This window comes from Larus michahellis, chromosome 1 (genome assembly GCF_964199755.1).
Source record: "Larus michahellis chromosome 1, bLarMic1.1, whole genome shotgun sequence".
NCBI lineage: Eukaryota > Metazoa > Chordata > Aves > Charadriiformes > Laridae > Larus > Larus michahellis.
Genome location: NC_133896.1, coordinates 152,713,472 through 152,718,181, shown reverse-complemented (window position 1 = coordinate 152,718,181; position 4,710 = coordinate 152,713,472).

Here is a 4,710-nt window from a genome sequence, read left to right as displayed (position 1 = left end):
ACCAAAAATAACTACAGCTCAACTTTTCACAATGAAAATGCCATGATGAAAATGAAAGTTCGCACTAATACTGAAAAACACATTTCTGTATGGAGCTCCAACGACCTGACCCATCAGCTATAGGGACAACCAGTTACTTCTCACAGTTTTTCACATCTTCCTTTCCATCCAACATACACTACACGGAGGTGCTAACTGAAAACCTAAACTGTGAAACTATTTCCGTCATAAATAGCAACACATCCAGCTCCTGTAACCACAGTCTCAGCCTGTTTGCCTCCAGCTCGTAATAGTCTTTTTTAGTCTATTTCTGTCATCTCTGTATACCAGTTATATTAATTCTTAACAGAGGTTAAGTTATATTCCATATTTTTTTCAGCGTTTTCTGACCCTGATGTCAAAAAGCAGATTCCAGACTGATAACACGTCTGTTAGACCCTCATATGTTTCTCAGAAATTTTAAAATACGCAAGTTGCACATTTTCAAACTTTTCTCCACGTTATAGCATCATAGAATAATTCAGGTTGGAAAGGACCTCTGGAGGTCATCAGGTGCAGCCTCTGCTCAGGGCGCGTACAGCTGAAACCTGAACACCTCCAAGGATGGAGATCCCACAGCCTCTCTGGGCACATTTTCCAGAATTTGACTATGCACATGGTGAAACTTTGTCCCCTAATATGTAATGTAAATTCCCCATGTTCTAATTTGTTCCAGTTGCTTTTTTGTCCCATTGCTGTGCTCCTTTGAGCCTTCCTGAGCTCCATCCTTTCTCTCTGTCTTCCCATTAGACTCCTGCAAACAGAAACAGGACCTCTTGTCCTCTCCCTCTATGTCCTGTGCTCTTGGTGGTCTTTTCCTGGATTTGTTCCAGCATGTCAGTGCCTCACTTGTACTGGGTAGCTCAAAACTTGACACAGTATTCCAGAGGTGGTCTCACAAATGCTGAATACAGGGGAATAATTACTTTCCTCAACTATACTCTCTCCAGTAAGGTGCAGGGTGCAATTGGTTGCCTATGTCACACGGACACACTGCTGACTCATGTTCACCTTAATGTCAACCAGGACATCCAGTTTCTTTCTGCAAAGCTACTGTGTGTTGGGTTGACCTGTTGTTGAGTGTGCGTATTCCATCTCAGATGCAGCACTTTGCATGTGGGTTGAACCTCGTGAGTTTCCCATCAGTCCATTTCTCCAGCCTATTTCCATCTGAAACAGCAGCCCTGCCCTCCGATGTGCCAAATAGCATTCCCCAGTTTGTTTTTCTGCTGGAAAATCTGTTGGTTTTGCAGTCTGCCCCGCTGCCAAGGTCATTAATAAGGATGTTAAATAGTAGTGGTACCAACATAAGCCCCTGATGGATGCCACTAGTGATTTACTGTGAGCTGAGGTTAGTGCACTGATCACAACACATTGATTCTGCATGGACTTTGGTCCCGCTGCTTTTCCACTCACCTTTGTCCACTTACCTATGTGTCACCAACAGACACTGTGCCAAAGGCCTTGCTCAATTCAAGGTTTGCAGCATCCAGTGTTCTCCCATTGCCCACAGCACGGCTGGATATGCATGATATGCCTTTTGTAAATCCAGTCACCTTCTTCTCCTTCATGCACTTTGAAATGGCTTCAAGAGGGACTGCTTCATAACATTCCCAGGAGATCTATAAAGAGTGGAAAAGGTTTTAAAGAATAAATTGCTATATAACCAATTCTCTCTCTCGTATAAAATTAGGCATGTAGCTTATGCTTTAAATGGGGAAAAGGGAACACATGAGCACGTATTTCTAACACAACAGCTGTAGTTTTTCAACCCTTGAAAGAGTCAAGAACATGTACAAGTTTTCAATAGAATATACTATCAATTATACATATTATCTTCCGAACATACTTTTGTCCGATGCTGTAAGAAATTAATGTTGCATACACTACAAATAGTAGCTTGTTACAAAAACTTCTAAAAACTTCTCTCTAGTGGTCAATCTCTTGGGCTTCACCACCATGTGAAGCAAATATAGGTAAAAGTCTGTGGCGGGAGCAATAGCTAAGCTGGCTTTTCAGGACTGTGGTTTAGGTGAAGAAGCCAGCAGTAGGAATCAGATCTCAATGGTATAGGAGACCTCAAGGCCAAACCACTAAATATGTTCACACAAAGGGCTGCTATCTATTAAATGCATACGTGAGGAGTGAGGAGGGCAGTACGTTCTAAGTGCTGTCTGCAGTTGTCCTACTTCATATTAGCAGGAGCTGGTTTTCATACCTTGAAAGTCACCAGGAGCTTCATCACTGACATCAGTGTCAGTGAAGTCAATGCTTATTCCTGTCTCTTTGTTATTTCTTTAATGCCAGCAAAGCAGCATATACTTTTCAGGTACGAAGCATCCAGAGGTAAGATTTTACAACCGGGGACGTACAACTCTGTATGACTGCAGTTACGCGGCAAGGAGACACTATTTTTCCTTCAAAAATATGCTGTTATAAGAGAGTCAGTGCTGTATTCTCAGTGCCAGATTCTGAGCCGCTGTTTACAGGTAATGCTGTATGGGTTTCAGGAGGTTACAGCAGTACGCATTCCCTGAAAATTTCACCGTGATTAACTCGAATGCGATTCTTAAACTGATTTCTAATTGGTCTGAATCGCTCGGTACCTGTTTAGCCACTAGATGGCACGATGGCTCCGCTCTATTAACAAGAGAGAGCAAATCTGCTTTCCGGAGTCACCTAGACCGAGAAGTGCGAAGCGCAGAGCACTAAAGGGCATTAAATCTCTATGTGGAAGTTCTAATTCAGCAACAGAATTACCTTTGTTCTGTGTATTTTAAGCTTCAAGCATCCAAAATCGTTCTTCTATAAGTTTTCTGTGGTGAGAGATTTTTTTGCACAGGGCAGACTGTCCTATTACTCCACTAAGGCAGCCTGCCTACTGTACTTTGTGTACTCCAGGCTGGAAAGTCCCAGCTCTCTCAGCTTTTCTTCATTGGAGAGATGCTCCAGTCCCTTCACCAACTTCATGGCTCTTTGTTGGGCTGTCTCCAGTATGTCCATGTCGCTCTTCTACCGAGGAAGCCAGAATTGGGCACAGGACTCCATGTGTGGCTTCAGCGGTGCTGCTGTTGTAAAAGTATTCCACAGTTCTTTTTGTGCTTTCTCTTTAACACTACAAATGTGATAATATCTGGAGAAAGACATTAATTTTAATGCATATCTCAGATTCCTTTACTAACCACCATGGAATACAAAAAGAAGTGACAACTGCGGCATTTTTTGTCACTATTACAGTCACATACTCACCCCCTGCTTTCGTAAAAGTTCTTTACCCCTTTTCTTTCTGTCAAGGCCAAACCGCTCACTGGTGGTAAATCACAGTAAGAGTTGTCAGGTTTTGCTCGATATTGTTTTCCTCTTTTTTTTTGGTTGACCATGAGGCTTGATACCAAAGTATTGTCACCACAAGACCCATTTAGTGAGTTTGGTTTTCATCATCATAACTACATGCCTGCCTAATAAAAGTCAATAAGATATCAGTATTTTTGAGAATAATTTGGTTCATTGCTGACCCCGTGCACTTCCTCATTTTACCTTCTCCTTTTATCCCTTTCCAGCTTCAAAATTCATCCTAGAGTTTTTGTTTCCAAGATACTCAGTTATCCTTTCTTCATCGTAAAGTGTCAAAGACTCAAACTCTATTAAAAATTGATCTTGTAATAATCTTGGAAGTGAATAGTCTTGCTCAGAAGCTGCTGTGAAAAATCTTCATAGTGGAAAGCAACAGGCTTTCCTGCCTTTACATATGCCCTAGTATTAGTATTCTTTCTGTGGGAAGAAATAGTATTGTAGGAACAAACCAAGTCTCTCTTACATTGCCATGAATCCATTTTGTGGAGCTTCCATAGAAACAGTAAAGTTTATCTAGAGAGATCTTTAGGAAGAGGACCCAACACTGTACACAATCTAATGAGGCAATAATAAAATGCAACATTAGATGTTCTATAGTATTCTATTAGATGTTCGGTGAGTGCATGAACACGTGAAAATATAACTCATCAATGAAAAGCAGTTTAGTTTGCCATAGAATTTTAATTTAATGTTAAAAAAAAATCTATACATCTATTGCATACATATTTTTCCCACTCCCAATAGCCATCCATAAGTCAGAAGATCCACATTCAATAAAAACTTACAGTAAAAGGAAGTTACTTGCCTGCTCTGTAAGCCTGGACTTGGTAACATGAGATGTTCTGCATCTAATTTGCACTTTTTAAGTCCATCTCCATAGCAAGCTTGAAGCTCAAAAACAAGCATTCCCAACAGTAAGAAAATTCCTGGTTTTAAGAAGCTAAAAAGATTAAAGTTTGCAAAGATATCTGTAGTAGAAAACATTTTGTTTGTACACCCTTGAACTAGAAGGAGATTTGGCTCTGACCTTTGCATCTCAAGGTATGCCTGTCAGAAGAAAGTATAAATAGGCAAAAGGTCAAAGCAGAAAGAAAAAAGGTGGATGCCGGCTGTTATAAAATGCAGCAAGACTTTTTTTTCATTAGTTTAAAGGAATGCTATCTGTGTACAAAAAAAATAATTACATTTTAAAATGTTATTTCTATCTGGAGATAATAACAATAGCAACAGCATGGTCTGTTGTACTTGAAAGATTTAAATTTTCATTTTGTGTGAGATTAATTTTTTTATATATATAATATTAAAATACGTATAAAT